The sequence below is a fragment of the Cetorhinus maximus genome, unplaced genomic scaffold (genome assembly GCF_964194155.1).
Source record: "Cetorhinus maximus unplaced genomic scaffold, sCetMax3.hap1.1 HAP1_SCAFFOLD_316, whole genome shotgun sequence".
Lineage (NCBI taxonomy): Eukaryota > Metazoa > Chordata > Chondrichthyes > Lamniformes > Cetorhinidae > Cetorhinus > Cetorhinus maximus.
Genome location: NW_027596266.1, coordinates 95,694 through 117,007, shown reverse-complemented (window position 1 = coordinate 117,007; position 21,314 = coordinate 95,694). Strand labels below are relative to the sequence as shown.

At 44.7% G+C, this 21,314-nt stretch overlaps 1 pseudogene; it reads right to left on the bottom strand.

Moving 5' to 3' along the window:
* Positions 1 to 21,314, bottom strand: part of LOC144673224 (uncharacterized) — a 39,176-nt pseudogene that overhangs the window by 14,524 nt on the left and 3,338 nt on the right.

Here is a 21,314-nt window from a genome sequence, read left to right as displayed (position 1 = left end):
TGGGGCAGTAGTTTGAAAAGATGGTCGGGTCAAGAGCTATTCTTAGGATGGGTGATGATGATAGATTTGATGATAAAAGGTACATTACCAGGAGAGAGAGAAACATTAACATTACAATCAGCAGTTTATTGAGAATAAGGTCAAGGGAGCAGAAGAAGGGCCTCATGGTCAAGATGAGCACTGAGAGGGTGTGAGGGGAGATGGGAGAGAAACTGGAGAAAGATGTGGGTTCAGGGCTCAGACAAGAGGGAACTTTAGAGACAGTTTGTCCCGGTGGGCTAGTGGAAGGGAGGGAAGCAGCAGAGGCAGCTGATCGGATTGTCTCAATCTTAGTGACAAAGAAGCTCCATGAGCTCCTCACACTTCTTGTTGGAGGTGACAGGGGAGAAGCAGAGTATTGGAGATATTAAAAAGATTCAACATACCTTGTATTTCACACCAAGTTGATTTAATTGATATGTATCAACAATATTAGCCTCTATAACAGGGCTGGAGTTTATTAACATCAGCAGAAACAGAACCCAATGAACATGGTTCCGTCCAGGATGTGATTAACTACAGTAATTGGATTTTGTTGTTACTTGTCAACTCGCTCGTGTCTCAGCAGCACAAATGACTGAGTGAATCCCTTTCCACACACAGACCAGCTGACTGGACTCTCCCCAGTGTGAACTCGGTGGTGTTTCAGTGGGCAGGTTCAGCTAATGAATCCCTTCCTACAGTCAGGGCAAGTGAGCAGCCCCGTCTTCAGTGTGAATTCGCTGGTGTCTCAGCAGGTTGGATGACTGAGTGAATCCCTTCCCACACATGGAACAGGTGAATGGCTTCTCCCCGGCGTGACTGCGCTGATGTACAATGAGGTCAGATAATCGCCTGAACCCAGACTCACAGTGAGAGCACCTGAACGGTCTCTCATCAGTGTGAACACATTGATGCAAGATCAAGTCCTGGTAACTTTTATAGCACTTCCCGCAGACTGAGCATGTAAACTGTCTCTGGTCTGAGTGAACCAGCTGATGTCTCAGTAGGTGGGATCACCTAGTGAATCCCTTCCTACACTCAGAGCAGGTGTACGGTCTCTCCCCGGTGTGAACTCGCTGGTGTGTCAGCAGGTCGAATGATCGAGTGAATCCCTTGCCACACTCAGAGCAGGTGTACGGTCTCTCCCCAGTGTGAACTCACTGGTGTATCAGCAGGTTGAATGATAGAGTGAATCCCTTGCCACATTTTGAGCAGGTGAATGGTCTCTCCCCATTGTGAACTCGCTGGTGTGTCTGCAGGTTTGTTGAAGGAATGAATCCCATCCCACACTCAGAGCAGGTGAACGGTCTCTCCCTGGTGTGAACTCTCTGGTGTGTCTGCAGGTTGGTTGAACTAATAAATCCCTTCACACACTCAGGGCAGGTGAATGGCTTCTCCCCAGTGTGAGTGCGTCGAGTTTCCAGGTCAGACGGGTAATTGAATCCCTTCCCACAGTCCCTGCACTTACACGGTTTCTCCCCAGCGTGAGCAGCGCTTTCTGCTTCCAGGTTCAAAGGCCGATAATATTCAGGTCCTGATGAATCGAGTGACTCTCTCAGGTCTTGGTGTGAGTTCCTGACTGCAAATCCTCCCCTTCTAATACCCTGTGAAATTGATTTAAAACAGAAAAAAGGGAGTGAGAGAGAACCCACAAAAACACAAAGGCAGGTTGTGAAATTGAGCTGAATGAATCTGGGAATTTGTGGGGCTGGCACGAGGGAAAAGTGACCATGAAAACTGCTGGATTGTCATAAAAACCCAACTGGTTCACTAATGTCCTCAGGGAAGGGAACCTGCCATCCGGTCTGGGCCTATACAAGATTCGGGCTTCTAGGCGAGGAGGTAGAAAGAGAGAGAGAAGCAAGAGATGCAGGAGAACTCTGACAGAATCTCCCAACCCTCAACCTCCACCAGCCAGAAGGACCAGGGTAGCAAGTGTATGTGAACACCATCACCTCCAAGTTCCCCTCCAAGTCACACACCGTCCTGACTTGTCTGACATCCAGTACTGGATGAGCAGAAAATTATTCCATTTAAATAATGGGAAGATTGAAGCCATTGTCTTCAGTCCCCATGACAAACTGCACTCCCCAGACACTGACTCTGCACCTCTCGCTGACAACTGTCTGATGCTGAACCAGACTGTTCACAACCATAGTGAAATATTTCACCCCAAGATGAGCTTCCAACCACATATCCACATCATCACCAAGGCCGCCTATTTCCACCTCAGTATCATTGCCCGACTCCAGCCCAGTCTCAGCTCATCTGCTGCTGAAACTCTCATCCATTCTTTTGTTACCTCTAGACTTAACTATCCTAATGCACTCCCGGCCGGCCTCCCACATTCAACCTCCCTGTAATCTTGAGGTCATCCAAAACTCTGCAGCCTGTGTGCTTACTCGCACCAAGTCTTGTTCACCCATCACCCCTGTGCTCACTGACCTACAAAGGCACCGGGTTAAGGAGAACCTAAATTATAAAATCCTCATCCTTATTTTAAAGGCTGTGTTTGCTGCCGTTGTGCAAGTGCAGTTGTGCTGTTTTACTCTGTCTTCGTAAGGTTAATCTCTCCTCCTCCTCAGACTCAGGTCACCACTGCAGACTCACCGCGAGGAAATTGAGACTGACCTGGTTACAGTGTCCATCAATCAGCCAATTCAGAACTCAGTCAACAGCAGAGAGCTTTGATTGTACATTCCTAATCACTAATGCTTTTTATAAACGCATACTGTTCTTTGAAATGCCTTAGAAAGTTTTATTAAGTTAAAGGCACAATTTAAACACAAATTGTTGTTGTTGATTTGGAGATATATCACTGTTCCTTCATCATCGCTGGGTGAATAACCTGTCACTCCTTACCTAACAGCATTGTGGGAGCACCTTCAACACACGGACTGCAGCGGTTCAAGAAGGTCAAACATCATCTCCTCCACAGGCAACTGGGGATTGGCAATATTTGCTGGTCTGGTTAGTGAAAGGGCTGGGGAGTGGGACTGGCTAATGTGCTCTTTCAGAGAGCCAGCATGGGCACAATGAGCTGAATGACCTCCGTCTATATCGCCATCATTCAATGATTCTATGACTTGATGAAAAAGGACCTACACTGGAGGCCAGGGACCAACTTCTGTAACCAACACCCACCCTGATACAAACCAGCTCTTAATTGGTCCGTCTGTGTTTCTAGACTCAGTTCTGTGAGCAACGCCTGCAATAAAATAATAGTAAAATACTGCAGCTGCTGGAAATCTGAAATAAAAAGAGCAAATGCCGGAAATACTCAGCAGGTCAGGCAATATCTGTGGAGTTAACATTTCAGGGTGTGCAGAATGAATTAGGGGGAATAAAAATGGTGCAGAATTTGATGGTCAATATAAGCTCAGAAGTGGAAGAGAAATTGACTATAGCACAGGAAAAACAATTCCTGACTGTGAAAGATACTGTGGGAAGATAAAGCTGGTAAGACAGCTGCACATGGTCGGGGGATGGGTAGCAGTGGAAACCTTATTTGGACACAATCAGCAGAAGTAAAAGTTAAATGCCAAACGCAGCTAAAATGCACCCAGTATTAGAGACAGAGGAAGGTAGACAATGGCAGAGAGGTGATCAGGGAGGGCAGAGGTGAAACAGAGCAAAAGATGGACATGGATTCAGATCCACAGTAAAGGAGCCACACTAGCCCCAGAGCGATGGAACCTCTAAAAGATAACAGAGGAGAGAACTAAAAGCTCCAAAATGTAGATGAATGGTCAAAAACACTCAACTCTGAAACAATTTCAGTTTTCAACTTTAAACTCTCCTGCAGGAGCCTGCAGCTAGAAAGATATCAGAAGCACTGGAGTCAGAGAAAAATCTCCCAGTTGAGGAAATACCCAGGGAGCGGGGTGATGTCACTGTGTAATTGTCGATGTGTGATGATGTCACTGTGTAATTGTCGATGTGTGATGATGTCAAACACACGAACACGGAACATCTGGGTCTGTGCAAACCAGTGATCACCACACATTATGAAGGATGGGAGGGTCCTTGAGACAGGGCAGAGGAGATTTACCAGAATGGGTCGAGGGATGAGGGATTTTAGTTGCAAGGTTAGATTGGAGAAACTGGGATTGTTCTCCTTGGAGCAAAGTAGATTGAGGGAAGATTTAACAAAAGGTGCACAAAATTATGAAAGGTTTACGTAAAGTAGGTAAAGAAAAGCTGTTCACAGTAGCAGATCGTGAAAGGATTATGGGTCGCAGATTTAAGATTTTGGGTAAAATGTACAGGAGGAGGTGAGAAAGAAATGTTTGCACAATGAGTGGTAATGACCTGGAACTCAATGCATACAGTCAGAGGCCGATAGAATCCAGGCCCTGAATTTCTATCCTGGACTGAGTGTGGCAGGTTTGGGAAACGGTTTGTACAGAGCTTTAAAAAAGGAGGATCCAGGTCCTGATGAATTGAGTGACTCTGTCAGATCTCAACCGTCTGTAAATGTTCCCCTTCTAACCCCCTGTAAAAGGAGTTTCCAAAATCCATCCCTGTCAGCCCAGGATAGAAATGCACAACATTCTCTCCTCCTGCTAGCTGGAACAGCATGAGCGCGCATGCGCCCTGCTGCACATTGCCCCCTATAAAGATGGCGGTCGTTACCCGGGTCTGGAGAAGGGAGAAATCCAGAATTTTTCGGCCCGTTCTCTGCAAACACAAGACCGGTAACTTGTTCTTTGGGACGTACGGCCTGCACTGTGTCTTTATGAAGCCTCCCTGCCCACTCCGCTGGCTCCATTCCTCCTCACACACCCACTAACTCTGTTAGTTTGCTCCACTCGACATTCTCTCACCCGCACTGAGCAGCTTCCGTCACAGACCAGCACTGCGCAAGCTCATGAAATGGGCCTCACTGCGCATGCTCCAAGCACACACCCTAATACGCATGTGTAGGGAGCTCCCGTTGTGAGGATAGGGCACATTCTGGCCCCTGTTGAAGGCTGGGTAATCAGGCTGCCATTGAGAGGTCGTTTTTTTGAATAGAAAATTATGTTTTGTGATCCGATGACGAACGAAGCCCAAGACCAATATATAAAATTATTCAGTCAATTGGTATGACAAACAAAGTGCATGGGTCCTCTGCCATAAAACTGTCCTGGGTGTAAATAACTGCAGTAAAATCCCCTACATTTAGATGTGAACTCACTGGAGTCTCAGTAGGCAGTGTGAACAATTATTGTTTCTTCTCATACACAGAACATTTAAGCGCCGTCTTGTCAGTAAGAACGTCACAATTCAGCCGGTGAACAATCCTTTCACAATGTCATTTTACCCCTAAGTTCCAGGACCATTGTACATGGATTTGGGAGTTAAGCATGATTTTGGAGACGGAAGAGTGGTCGGAGATTGGATGAGAATTGCAAGGATGTCGGGGTCAAGGATGTACTCGTGGGAGGGAGAGAAGCAGCAGAGGCAGCTGATCGGATTGTCTCAATCTGAGTGACAAAGAAGCTCCATGAGCTCCTCACACTTGTTGGAGGTGTGGATGCAGGAGACAGGGGAGAGGGAGAGTCCAAAACAAGGACTAACTTGTGTTAGAGATGTTTTTAAAAATTCAACATCCTCTGTGTTTGACAGAATGTTGATTTATTTGATCTTTGTCCAGAATATTAACCTTATAACTGGGCTGGAGTTTATTAACATCAGCTGAAACAGACCCCAATGGGTATAGTTCATTCTTGTATATTATTAACAGCAAAATCCAATCACTGTAGTTCGCTGTGAACTCGTTGGTGTCTCGGCAGGTGGGATGAATGAATGCGTATCTTCCCACACTCAGTGCAGGTGTACAGCCTCTCCCCAGCGTGACAGCGCTTGTGTGGAGAGAGGTGGGATGATTGCCTGAACCCAGTCCCATAAAGAAGGCATCTGAACAGTCTCTCATCAGTATGAATACATAGCTGGTGGATCAGTTCCTGAGAACTTGTAAAGCACTTCCCACAGTCTTGAAAGTTAAAAGCTCTCTTTGATGTGCAATCAGGTTGGATAAATTAATGAATCTCTTTCCACACAGCGCAGATGAATGGCCTCTCCCCAGTGAGAATTCGCTGGTGTGTCTGCAGGTGGGATAACGGAGTGAATCCCTTCTGACACTTTAAGCAGGTCAATGGCCTCTCCCCAGTGTGAACGCTCCGATGAGTTTCCAATTTCGATGGGTAAATGAATCCCTTCCCAGTGTCAACATTTGCACAACTGCTTTCAGTTGTGACTGCATTTATGTTTTGACCAGGTCAGATGATCGGCTGAAACCTCATCCACATGCAGAACACTGTGAACGGTGCTTTCTTCTCCCATTTTCAAAATCCCACAATTCTCTGCAGCCCAGAAACCGCTCTGTCCAATAGAGACGCCCTCTGAAGAAGGGTCATACAGACTTGAAACTGCTGTCAGGTGTCGCAAGGGCCAGGGACATAAAAGTTCAATCACAAATGTTCCAAAAACAGATAGGTTATAATCGCCAGGAAAGGCTAAACAGCCTGAAGCTCTTTTCTCTGGAAAAGAGAAGGCTGAGGGATGACCTGATAGAAATGGGATAAAGAATGGAGTTGGTAGCTCAGGAATGAAAACAATGGCTTCAATTTTCCCAAAATTTAATTGGAGACAATTTCTGCACATCCACAAACAGTCTGATAATTTAACAAAAGTGGAGAAGTCGAGAAAGGTGTTCGTGAGGCAGAGCTGGGCACTGTCAGTGTCCATGTGATAACTGACACTGTGTTTTCAGATGATGTCGCTGTGGGGAGAATGTTAACAAAGAACAAAGAATAAAGAAAAGTACAGCACAGGAACAGGCCCTTCGGCCCTCCAAGCCTGTGCCAATCATATTGCCCATCAACTAAAACATTTTACACTTCCGGTGTCCGTATCCCTCTATTCCCATCCTATTGATGTATTTGTTAAGCTGCCTCTTAAACACCACTATCGTACCTGCTTCCAGCACCTCCTCTGGCAGCGAATTCCAGACACTCACTACCCTCTGCGTAAAAAACTTGCCCCGCACATCTCCTCTAAAGTTTTCTCCTCTCACCTTAAATCTATGCCCCTAGTAATTGACTCTTCCACCCTGTGAAAAAGCTTCTGACTATCTACTCTGTCCATGCCACTCATAATTTTGTAAACTTCTATCAAGTGGCCTCTCAATCTCCGTCGCTCTAGTGAGAACAATCCGAGTTTCTCCAACCTCTCCTCATAGCTAATAACCTCCAGACCAGGCAGCATCCTGGTAAACCTCCTCTGCACCCTCTCCAACGCCTCCATATCCTTCTGGTAATCTGGTGACCTGAATTGCACGCAATATTCCAAGTGTGGCCTAACCAAGGTTCTATATAGCTGCAGCATGACTTCCCAGCTTTTATACTCAATACCCCTGCCAATGAAGGCAAGCATTCCATATGCCTTCCTGACTACCTTATCCAACTGCGTTGCCACTTTCAGTGACCTGTGGACCTGTAAACCCAGATCCCTCTGCCCGTCGATACACTTAAAGGTTCTGCCATTTACTATGTAATTCCTGCCTGTATTAGACCTTCCAAAATGCATTACATTGCATTTGTCCAGATTAAACTCTATCTGTCATTTCTCCGCCCAAGTCTCCAACCGATCTATATCCCGTTGTATCCTTTGACAATCCTCTTCACTATCTGGAACTCCTCCAAACTTGGTGTCGTCTGCAAACTTACTAATTAGCCCAGTTACATTTTCCTCCAAATCATTTATGTATACCACAAACAGCAAAGATCCCAGCACTGATCCCTGCGAAACTCCAGTAGTCACAGCTCTCCATTCAGAAAAGCACCCTTCCACTGCTACCCTCTGTCTTCTACGACCAAGGCAATTCTGTATCCATCCTGCCAGCTGACCTCTGATCCCGTGCAACTTTACCTTCTGTACCAGTCTGCCATGAGGGACGTTGTCAAAGGCCTTACTGAAATCCATGTATATAACATCCACTGCCCTTCCATCGTCGACCATGCTGCCTCTCACTAATATGCCCATTCGCTTCCAAATGGTAGTAAATCCTGTCACGAAGAATCGTCTCCAATAATTTCCCTATCACTGACATAAGGCTCACCAGCCTGTAATTTCCTGGATCATCCCTGCTACCCTTCTTAAACAATGGAACAACATTGTCCATTCTCCAGTCCTCTGGGGCCTCACCCGTAGCCAGTGAGATTTCTGTCAAGGCCCCAGCAATCCCTTCCCTTGCCTCCCTCATTACTCTAGGCTAGATCCCATCTGGCCCTGGGGACTGATCCACCTTAATGTTCTTCAAGACGCCTAACACCTCCTCTTTTTTGATCTCAACATGATCCAGGCTATCTACACACTCTTCCCTAGACAAATCGACCGCTAAGTCCTTCTTTTTGGTGAATACTGATGAGAAGTATTCATTCAGTATCTCTCCCATTTCTTCTGGTTCCACACACAGATTCCCACCTCTGTCCCTGAGTGGGCCTTCCCTTTCCCTGGCTACCCTCTTGCCCTTTACATATGTATAAAAGGCCTTGGGATTTTCCTTAATCCTGGTGACTTTTCATGGCCCTTTTTAGCCCTCCTAACTCCTTGCTTAAGTTTCTTCCTACTTTCTTTGTATTCTCCACGGGCTTCATCTGTTCCCAGCCTTCTAGCCCTTACGAATGCTTCCCTTTTCTTTTTGAATAATCTCACAATATCCTTCGTTATCCAAGGTTCCTGAAACTTGCCATACTTATCCTTCATCCTAGAAGTCTTCCTGAGAAATAAATGGAGGCCAAGGCTGGATCCTCTGGGGACACCAGAGGTAACTGTGGGAGTGGAAAGGGAAGACATTCCAAGTGATTCTCTGACTATGATTAGATAGAGAAGAATGGAACCAGGAGAGAGCAGCCCCACCCATGGACGACAGTGCAGAGGTGTTGGAGCAGAATGGTGTGGTCAACCTTGTCAAAGCAGGTCGAGAAGGGATAGTTTCCCTTTGCCACTGTCACATAGGATGTCATTGGTGGCTTTGATCTGAGCTGTTTCAGTACAGTGGCAGGGGCAGAAACCTGATTGGATGGATTCAAGCAGGGAGTTCTGGGAAAGATGGAGATGGATTTGGGAGGTGTGAACACTTTTCAGGAGTTCAGAGAGGAACTGGGGGTTGAAGATGGGTCAATACTTTGCAAGGACAGGAGAGTTAAGTATTTGTTTTTTGAGGAAAGTATGATGATTTGAAGGAGAGAGGGATAGTACCAGAAGAGAGAGAACTGTGAACAATATCAGTGAACAAGGGGAAGTTGGGTAATCAGCAGTTTAGTGGGAATAGGGTCGATGGAGCAGGTGGTGGGTCTCATGGACAAGATGAACACTGAGAGGGCAGGAAGGGAGATGGGAGAGAAGCTAATGAAAGATGTGGGTTCACGGCTTGTACAAGGTGGAACATTAAAGAGACAGTTTGTCCCGTTGGGCTAGTGAAAGGGAGGGAAGCAGCAGAGGCAGCTGATTGGATTGTCTCAATCTTAGTGACAAAGAAGCCCCATGAGCTCCTTACACTTGTTGTTAGAGGTGAGGATGGATGAGGGAGGGGAGAGGGAGAGCCCTTCCAGAGAAACTAACTTGTATTAGAGATATTAACAAGACTCAATATGCTATATTTAACACAAATATATTTTATTTGTCCTTATCCAGAATATTAGCCCCAATAACTGGGCTAGAGTTTATTAACATCAGCAGAAACAGACTACAATGAACAAGGTTCAGTCATGGATGTGATTAACAGCAATGTCCTGTTTGTTATTTGTGAACTCGCTGGTGTCTCATCAGTTGGGATGACCAGGTGAATCCTTTCCCACACTCGGAGCAGCTGAACAGCCTCTCCTCAGTGTGAATTCGCTGGTGCTTCAGCAGGTCAGAGGATACAGTGAATCCCTTCCCACATACAGGACAGATGAACGGTCTCTCTCCAGTATGAATTCGCTGATGTCTCAGCAAGTGGGATGACTGTGTGAAGCCCTTCCCACAGTGGGAGCAGGAGAACTGTCTCTCCCCAGTGTGAATTCGCTGGTGTCTCAACAGATCGGATAAATTAACGAATCCCTTCTCACACTCGGAGCAGATAAATGGTCTCTCCCCAGTGTGAACTCGCAGGTGTGTCAGCAGGTTTGATGACCGAGTGAATCTCTTCCCACACTCGGAGCAGGTGAATGGTCTCTCCCCAGAGTGAACTCTCTGGTGTGTCAGCAGGTGGGATGACTGACTGAATCCCTTCCCACACTCGAAGCAGGTAAATGGCCTCTCACCAGTGTGAACTCGCTGGTGTGTCAGCAGGTTGGATAACTGAGTGAATCCCTTCCCACACTCGGAGCAGGTAAATGGCCTCCCCCCAGTGTGAACTCGCTGGTGTGTCAGCAGGTAGGATAACTGAATGAATCCCTTCCCACACACGGAGCAGGTAAATGGCATCCTCCCAGAGTGAATTCGCTGGTGCCTCAGCAGGTTGAATGCCCGATTGAATCCCTTTCCACACTCGGAGCAGGTGAATGGCCTCTCTTCAGTGTGAATGAGCTGGTGGCTCAGGAGGGTGGATGAATCAACAAATCCCTTCATACATACAGAACAAGTGAAAGGCCTCTCCCCAGTGTGTGTGCGCCGGTGAGTATCCAGCCTGGATGGATAATTGAATCCTTTCCCACAGTCTCCACATTTCCATGGTTTCTCCCCACTGTAACTGCATTTATGTTTTGACAGGTCAGATGATCGGCTGAAGCCTCGTTCATACACAGAACACGTGTATGGTTTCTCCCCACGGTGAACGGTGCTTTTTCCTTCCATGTTCAAAATCCGATGAAATTCAGGTTAGCACTAATTGTGCGACACCGTTAGATTCTGATGAAACATTGGGTTTCCCAATTGAAAATTCTAGGGAAATAGTTTAAACAGACAAAAGTGAATGAGGGAGAAACCACAATAACACAAAAACAGGTTGTGAAATTGAGTTGAATGAATCTGGTAATTTGTGGGGCTGGTACCAGGAAAAAGTGACCATGAAAACAGCTGGATTGTTATATAAACCCAACTGGTTCACTAATGTCCTTCAGGGAAGGGAACCTGCCAACTGGTCAGGGACTATACAAAACACCAGCATCTACTGGGGAAAATAGAGAGGGAGATGGGAGAGGCAGGGGGTGAAGGAAAAGGATTTTATGCGTCTGTAATTCTACCAACATCTCCCAAAGCCTTACCCTCCATCCCCTAGAAGGACTAGGGTAGATATATGTGAACACCATCACCTCCAAGTACCCCTACAAGTAACACACCATCCTGACTTGTTTAACATCCAGTGTTGGATGAACAGAAATTTCCTCCATTTAAATATTGGGAAGATTGAAGCCATTGTCTTCAGCCCCTGCTACAAACTCCACTTCCTAACCATCAATGCCATCCATCTCTCTGACAACTCTGAGGCTGAGCCAGACTGTTCACAATCTTAGTGTCATATTTCACCCTAAGCTGAGCTTCTGACTATATATCACTAAGACCTCCTATTTCCACCTCAGTAACTTTGCCTTCCAATAAAATAATAGCAAAATACTGCAGCTGCTGGAAATCTGAAATAAAAAGAGAAAATGCTGGAAATACTCAGCAGGTCAGGCAGTATCTGTGGAGAGAGAAACTGAGTTAACATTTCAGGGGTGCAGAATGAACTACAGGGAATAAAAATGATACAGAATCTGATGATCAATATAAGCTCAGGGGTAGAAGCGAGATGGACTATATCGCAGGAAAAACAACTCCTGACTATGAAAGCCATGGTGGGAAGTTATAGCTGGTAAGCCAGCAGCATATGGTCAAGGCAGCAGTTGGCAGAAGTAACCATAAAATGCTAAACAGAGCTAAAATACACCCACTATTAGAGACAGAGAAAGTTAGACAACAGAAGAGAGGTGATCAGGGAGGGCAGAGGTAAAACAGAGCAATGGATGGACACAGAATCAGATCCACAGTAAAGGAGTCACATCAGCCACAGAGCTGTCGGACCTCACACGGATAACAGAGGACTAAAAGCTCCAAATTGTAGATGAATTGTCAAAACTACTCACCTGTGAAACAATTTAACTCTTTTCAGCTTTGGAAACTCCTGCCTGAGACTGTAGCTGGAAAGATATCAGAAGCACTGAAGTCAGAGAAAAATCTCCCAGTTGAGGAAATACCCTGGGAGCGGGGTGATGTCACCGTGTAATTGTCGATGTGTGATGATGTCACAGTGTAATTGTCGATGTGTGATGACATCACAGACATGGACACAGAACATCTGGGTTTGTGTAAACCACTGATCACCACACATTATGAAGGATGTGAGGGTCCTTAAGAGGGTGCAGAGGAGACTTACCGGATTAGTTCAACGGGTGAAGGATTTTGGATTAGTTTGGAAAAACTGGTGGTGTTCTCCTTGGAGCAAAGTAGATTGAGGGGAAATTTGTTAGAGGTGTACAAGTTAATGATTGGTTTACTTGAGGTAGGTAAAGAAAAGCTGTTCACATTATCTGATCATAAAGGGGTTATGGGACACAGATTTAAGTTAAGAAGCAAGATTTACAGGAGGGGTGTGAGCAAAAATTTTACACAATGAGTGATAATGACCTGAAACTCATTACTTACTCTCAAAGGTTGATGAATCGAGTGAGTCTGTCAGATCTTGATCTGATGTTTGGTTTGAGTTTCCTGTCTGCAAATTCTTCCCATGTGATATCCTATGAAAAGGTTACAAAACAATCAATCACTGTCAGTCCAGGACAGAAATTGTGAAATATTTCTCTTGGTTTGAGTTTGTTGTGTGTAAATCCTCCCCTTCTAACCCCCTGGAAAAGGAGTTTCCAAAATCCATCCCTGTCAGTCCAGGATATTCAAAACATTCTCTCCTCCTGCTACCTGGACCAGGATGACCGCGCATGCGCCCTGCTGCACAGCCGCGCCCCCGGGCCAAGCAGAGGGAGAGACCCAGCCATTTCCGGTCTGTTCGCTGCAAACGCGGGGCCTGTAGTTTCTGATTAAGGTTCTGCGGCCTGCACCAAGTGTTTATAAAACCTCCCTGCCCACTCCGCTGGCTCCATTTCTCCCGCACACCCACTAACTCTGTTATTCTGCTCCAGTCACCATTTTCTCACCCACTCTGCGGCTCCAGTCACAGGACAGCACTGCGCATGCTCTGCTAAGAGCCCGCAGTGCTAATCAGACACCGCAATACGCATGCGTACGACCCTGGCGCTCTGGATAGGGCACATTCTGTCCCGCATTGAATGCTGGGTGGGAGGACGTAATTGCATATCCAATAAATTTTTATGATCCGATGGTAATTGCAGCTTTAAGGTCAAGGTTTGAATTATACAATCAATTGATACGATAAATTGCATCGGCCTCTACCATGCTTCTGTCCTGGATGTAATTAAGAACAGAACAAACCCCTACAGTTAGATGTGGATTCACTGGATTCTTCGCAGGTGAGGTGAAGAAGTGATTTCTCCTTCCATACACCAAACATTTAAACTCCGTCTTGTCAGTAAGAATGCGCCTATTGCGGAGCAAATCATTTGAACTTTTATAGCTGGATTGTTCACTGGTGGCCAAACTGAATAAATGCCTTCGGACACATGAAATCTCTGAATTTTCACCATCAGATGTGACAGCTGCTGTGTCAACTAATCAGATGATTGAGTAAACCTTTTTCCATAATTAGCTGCTGAATGATGTTTTCACAGTGTGACTTTACCTAGGCGTGTCCAGCACAGACTTGGATTTCTAATCCTCTGGCAATGGGCTCTACATTCTCTTCTGAAGAAAAAAAGGAAAGGCGATGCTGTAAATCTGAAATAAAAACAGAACATTTTCGAATTCTAAACAGGTCTGGTAGCGTCTGTGGAGAGACATAGTTTTCATATCAGGTCTGTGACTTGTCAGCGGAACTGTACAGAATCAGTGCGCAGATCTGAAAGTATAATTCTGGTTCTCAATCCACAGAAATTCCCAGATTTTCTGTGTATTTCCATCATTTTCTGCTTTTATCTTTGATTAAAGACGTTGCTTCTGAATTGGACATTGGATTTCCTGGTGACCAACTTTTATTTATTCTTGTCTATCCGTAAGTGGAAGCATCTTCCAAACCCTTTCGGAATATTAAAGGCTTCGATCAGGTCATCCCTCACCCTGTTTTCTAGAGAAAACCTGTTTAATCAATTCAATCGTTGTTGAATGTTAAAACTTTTCAGTTCTAACATCAACCCAGTAAATCTTTATTGTTGCCGGGTCTTAAGGAGCTGAGTTACAGGGAAAGATTAAACAGATTAGGACTTTATTCCTTGGAGCATAGAAGAATGAGGGGAGATTTGATAGAAGTTTACAAAATTGTGAGGGATATAGACAGAGTAGATGCGAGTAGGCTCTTTCCACTTAGATTAGGAGAAATAAACACGAGAGGACATGGCTTTAGGGTGAAAGGGGACAGGTTTAGGGGGAACATTAGGGGGAACTTCTTCACTCAGAGAGTGGTGAGAGTGTGGAACGAGCTACCATCTGACGTGGTAAATGCAGGCTAACTCTTAAGTTTTAAGAATAAATTAGATAGATACATGGATGGGAGAGGTCTGGAGGGTTATGGACTAGGTGCAGGTCAATGGGACTAGCGGAATAATATTTTGGCACAGATTAGAAGGGCCGAATGGCCCGTTTTCTGTGCTGTAGTGTTCTATGGTTCTATGGTTCTACCTTCTCCAGTGCTTCTAGATTCATCTTATAATATGGAGACGGAGCTAATCTGAGTATCAAACTGATAATTGCCCCCAAATACCTGTAAATTGGAAGGATCAGTATTGCAGTGGGAGAGAGGAACATGGTTCCAAGCTGTTATTCACCAACCTCTATTTCGGCCATTTTACCATCTGCAGAACTTAAAATGAAATGAACACATCCAATAAAAAGATTTAGAAAGTTGGTGTTACTTTTCTTTGTGACTCGTTCCCTCGGGTATTCAGTAAATGCTGCTCAGAGGTTAGGGACCGGGTTATAGTCTACCTGCGTTTCCTTGAGCCTGTGTTCAGTGAATTGGGAGGTTTGGCCCGCGTTGGAGTATCTTGTGTTCCAGGGATGGGCAGTAACCCGCTCATTGAAGCTGCAGTCGCTGCTTTCTGCTGGCAGCGGGTGATTGGAGAATGCGGGGCGGGAATAATGCTGCTTTTCTGCTTTTCCCTGTCTCACTCACTGTGGAGCTGAGGAAGAGAGAATAATTGATGGGTTTGTTTGAATCCAATAATTCTATAGATTTCGGATGGGCTCGATGCCGGCCTAAATGTTTTTTTCATTATATTGCAGATTAATATTCGTGAACATTGACCAGGACACATGGCTGTGAGATCAAGCACCTCCTCATTATTCTCAGTCGAAATATACAATCTAATATCTCTTGCTCTACAACCTGTTACAGAGATTGTTATAGAAAAGAGGGAAAGGTTTGCTACAGCTATACAAAGCCCTGGTTAGATCACACCTGGAGGACTGTGTATAGATCTGGGAACGGCCCCTTTTAAGGATCAATATTTACCTTGAAGGTTTCAGTGGAGCCGCATTGATGAGGTTGGTGGGTTTTGGAAATTGGAAGTTGTACATCCGCAGCTTGTGGCACTATTTCACCTCACTGTTCACTTCATGATCATGTCTAACACACTCGATGCTGTTATTGGCTGAACGAGTCTTCTGTGTTTTAACTAAACATGCTATTATTTTGTAGGAAGAACGACGAGAGACAGTGTAAATTGCAGGGTTCTGGAGAAAAGGTCGGGTAATGGTAATGCTAGGACGGGCAGAAGGCCCACTTTCCCTGCTGTAACCATTCTATGATTTTAAACAAATAATATTAGCATGTTAGCAAGTTCTGTTGTTGTGGCCCAGTGTTTAAGGTGAATGGGTTTAAAATCCATTGGGGCCTCCCGACGTAGGTTTGAATCTTGCTGACTGTGCTCTTCGTTATTTCTGCTTGACTGTAGAATTAATTCTCATTCAAATAGAAGAAAAACCATCCAATCAAATCCATTTATGTGTCAGTCTTCTGCAAGTCTCCAGTCGGATATGAAACAAAAACTGAGCCACGTTGGTGACATCTTGTTTTCTGGGCGCTTGTCTCTCCTGAGGCCTTTGTCACTCTCAGTGTATCCGTCTGTGTGTGTTCCTCTGTGTGTGCCAATGTGCTTCAGTTCCCCGAGGGGTTGAACACATTTTACCAGCACAAGCTTTATTTACTTTAGTTGTGCAACTTCATTTTAAAATGTTACAAGGAAAAGCTCTCAGGGTAAAAGATGCAAGAGGAGTTTGTCTATTTCTCTGTATGTTAAACTGCAACAACAATTTAAATTTATAAAGCGCCTTTAACCAAATGAAACGTCACAAGGTGTTCCCCAGGATCATTATATAACAAAGTGTGACACCAAGTCACATATTCGGTCAGATGACTAACAGCTCTGTCAAAGGTGAAGAACTGTATTAATGGAGGAAACTATCGATTTCATGTTCCAGAAAACAGCAATGGTTCTTCTCGTTGGCTCATTGTGGTCAACCTGAACAGACCATTTGTTCGGAGAAATTTATCTCTGGTGAAAGGGATCTGGAATGAAAAAATGCCAAAATCAGCATCCATGAGCCACATTTCCAGCCCTGTTAGCAGCTTCCCTGATGGCCGACTGGTTAGGGTTCAGCACTTTCACTGCTGCACCTCAGGTTTGATTCCCTGTCAGGAAATTGAGATTTACTGCCCTTGGGCGAACTGTTAAAACCAATGTTATTGTCTTCCTGGCTGAAAGCAACACAGAACATCTCTGTCAGAGTTAGGGGAGTGAGCGTTAAAGTTTCACATCAGAGCTAGAAATGTCGCACGTGCAACAAGTCAAGAACAGATCCAGAGGGCGTGAAAATGAAAGAGAAGGGCTGTGATGGGTTACAAAGCACTGACTATAGAGCTGGTGGTGCACAGCAGAATATTATTCCTGTATTACCCATGTTACTTGCAGCTTTAATTTCCTGATTTATTACAGTGCCCAACATTACCACTGCAGTTTGGTGACCAATAAACAACTCGCACCAATGTTTGTTGCCTCTTGCCCGTTTCTTAACTCCACCAAAATTGATTCAACATCTTGATCTTTCAATCTAAGACCCTCTCTCACTAATGTACTGATCTTGTCGTTATTAACTGTGCGACCCCGCCTCCTTTCTCTTTTTCTCTATCCTTCCTAAATGACGAATACCCTTGAATATTCAGATCAATCACACTGTCCTTGAAAACAGCACACAGGGCCGAATGGCCTCTTTATTTGCTGTAACTTTCTGTCATTTTGTGTTTCCTAACACCTCAGTTGCATCTCTCTAAGTTATTCTGGCATTTCATAACTCAATCTAGCGAGATGTACATCTTGCCCTTCTATCCAACACTTTGAATTCCAGACACTAAACAGATTAGGAACTGAATTTTAAACCAGACTAGTACAACTGCAGAAATGATCTGAACCATTCACTTGTGTTTCAAACACGCAGTGGTTGCACATGAGCATGTACCTTCTTGTATATCTACTGAACAAAATAAGCTCATTCCGATTCTTCACATTGAAAATCAGTTCAAAATAATTTCAAAGTTTAACACCATACACAAGAATGTGGATAATTGATACTGTGCACATTCCTATAATCAGTGTCTGGGACAATCAGGTCCTGTGAACCCTTCTCGTGCCTTACATTCCCATTCCCTGCTTTCCAGGGAAAATTGGGTTCATAAACTGGATGGGTGGGTAGTCCCTGGCTAGGTCAGCCCTGTTCCAGAGAGTATATAAGAGTTATTGCTGGGACAGCAGATTTTCGTCCCTACTGCCATTAGTGATGATCACAAGATTTTTTATTGAAAACAAATTTCACCATTTGCCATGGTGAGATTTGATCCCCAGAATCCCAAACCAGTGAAAGTACCACTGTGCCACAGCCTCCTACCAAGGTAAACGCGTTTAGAATTTGATGTGTGTCAGTTACTTTCAGTGATGAATTTCTGCCGTGTGTTCCCTTGTCAGTTTCACAGGAGCCGCAGTGATGAGGTTGGTGGGTTTTGGAAATTGAAAGTTCTTCATGAGCAGCTTGAACAGCGAGTCGAACAAGTGCCAGCTCAAATCGAATTGTACGGTTTGTGTGCGGTGTTTCATTTTAACAGGAAGGACGAGGAGAGACAGATTTAAAATAAATTGCTGCGAGGAAAAAGACGAGGGTTATGGAATGAGTTAAATTGCTCTTCCAGAGAGCCGGCACAAACAAGAATGTTCTCCTTCTCTGCTGTAGCCACCCATGATTTCATACTAACAACATCACCCTGTGCATTGAGTCAGTCGTGGTGACTGAGTGGTGAAGGCGATGGAGTCGAAATCCATTAGGGTTTCCCGCTTCTCATTATTCCTGGTTTTAACTCTGTGTTTACAGAGTTAATTATCGGTTTCATTGAATCAAGTCCATCCAAACACTCGGGCGTTTTCCTATTTCCGTTCATTCACAAAAATATTCACGAAACTTCTAGTCGGAAATGGAACAAAAACGGAGCCAGGTTGGTGTCAGGTTTGCTTTCTGGGTGTTTGTCTCTCCTTAGAAACAATCCTTTGTCCTCTGTCACTCTCGGTGTCGATATCTGTGTGTGTTCCTCTGTGTGTGTCAATGTGGTTCAGTTCATCATTTTTACCACCCAAACGTTATTTACGATAGTTTTGTGGCTCCAGATTAAGATGGTCCAGAGAAAACAAAAGTGCTGTTTTAAAAGATGCAAGGGGACGTTATTTTCTGTTTCTTTTTGGGTGGAGGCTGTTCAGCTACTAAATGCCCGGATGTTACAAAGCGGATTATGATTGAAGTTTTCACATGATCTTATGAAGTAGCTGAGAATGCCCGAGGGGCCGAATGGCCTATTCCTGAATATATTTTCCCACACTCTAATTCAGAGCCAATGCCGGCCAAGGCAATGGTTGTTTCTGCTCTAAATGTGGTACTGAGTCACCGAGTGGGCTAAGATGCTGGCCGAGGCTTTCCTGCTTTGGGCTCCAGTCCCGCGGCTGCTAAACGTTCCAGTGCTTTGTTGTTTGAGACGCTTCCAAAAAATCCTCCGTGCGGCCAGGGGACGGCTGACCTGTGCAGTGTTGCATTTTGGTTGGGGGAATGGGGAGAGGTGGTTGGGGCAATGGCACGGACTGAAAATCTTTTTTCCCTGTTACTCTCTGTCTCCATTCTATTATTTTATACAAACAATAGCGAACTTTCACTCAGTATTGTGGCGAATTGGTTAAACTGATGGATTGCAAATTGGCTGGAGTTTTCTCACGCAGGTTTGAGCCCTGTAGTTTATGCTTCTTATCATTCCTGATTTTAACTGACGGTCTGTAGAATTGGTTATCCGTTAAATTGAATATAAAACATCCAAATACCCCGTGATTTTTATTTCTGTTCATCTGCAAATATTCACTAAATTCACAGTCGGAAATGGAAGAGTAATTGACCACTCCTGATCAACCAATCACAACTGCTCTTTGACAGCAGCAGACCAGGCCGAATGGCCTCTTTCTTAGCTGGAACTTTCCATAATTTTATGTTTGCCAACAGCACGGATGCACTTTCCCAGTCATTCTGCCATTTTATAACACATTTTATCGAAATGTACTTTGTTACTTTGTGTCCTGTCCTTCTGAAGTCAAGACCCGGAGTGAATTCAGTGAGAAGTTTTCTTGTCATTTCCAGCAGGAGATTTGGAACCAGACCAGTTCACTGAGTTTAAATGGTCCCGACCCTTCACTGCAGCTCGTTGTGTTTTTGTGTGGAGATGATTTCTATTTGTTACGAAGTGCAGGACGATCTGATTAACTGACGGAGCAGGTTTGATCTATTCCTACTCTGAAACAAAAACAAAACATGCTGGAAAGACTCAGCAGGTCTGACAGCATCTGTGGAGAAAAAGACAGAGTTAACGTTTCGAGTTCACATGACTCTCCTTCAGAACTAAAGGGAAGTAGGACTTCATATTTCTTCTTCCCTTTAGCTCTGAAGAAGAGTCATACGGACTCGAAACGTTAATTCTGCCTTTCTCTCCACAGATTCTGTCAGACCTGCGGAGTTTTTCCAGCATTTTTTGCTTTTGTTTAAGATTTCCAGCATCCGCAGTATTTTGCCTATTCCTAATCTATCGCTTTTGTTCTATTTCAGTGCCAAAACTTGTGAAGGAAATGGTTCATAAATTTCGCCCAGCGAGGCTGAGCGAGCAAAGGCAATGGCTTAAAGTATGTACGAAGTTATGAGTTCGCGTCCCACCACTGCTCAACATTTAGCAGCCCCATTAGGACAAGCAGATGCCACCTCATATTGACAGGTAGAACGAGGAGAGTTGCTGTGAGGAAAAGGTGGGGTGTGGAATTACAGTAGTTGAGTTGCTCTTCCGTAGGGACGACATGCTGAATGACCGTCTGATGTAGCCGTCTGTGATTTTATACAAACAGCAGTGACGTCATTATCGGCCCTGTGTTCACGGTGGAGTGAATAAGGGGATGGGGTTGGAATCCTGTGGGGTCTCCTCACAGAGTTACAAATCCTACCGTCTCCAGTTCTCATCATTCCTGATTTTAATAAGGTGCCCATGGAATTAATTATTGGATAAACGGAATCAAAACGACGCAAACAGTCCCGTGGTTTCTTCTTTCCGTTCGTCTGTGTGTGTCGATGTGGTTCAGTTCCCCAAGGGAATGGGCACATTTTTAACAGAACAAACTTTGTTCACATTAGTTGTGCAACTTCAGATCAAAGAAATATCGAGGTGAAAGTTGGAAGAGGAGCTTGTCTCCTTCTCTATATGCCCCATTACAACAACAGCTTATATTTAGATAGCGTCTTTAACGTAATTAAAGCTCCAAAGATGGTTGACAGGATCATTATGTAACAAAGTCTGACACTGACACACATATTGAGATGTTGGGCCAGATGAACAAAAGCTTGATCAAAGAAATAGGTTTTACGGAGCGTCTTAAAGGAGGAAAGAGAGGTCAAGGGAATTCCAGAGCTTGGGGCCTCGGTAACTGAAACCTCGGTCAACAATGGTGGAGCGATTCTGATTGGGAATTTACAACAGGCCAGGATAAGAGGGGCACAGATATCTCAGAGACTTGTGGGGTTCGAGGAGATCTCAGAAATAGGGAGGGGCGAGAACAACGGGAGATTTGAACACAAGGATAAGAAAGTTTGAAGTAAATGCATTC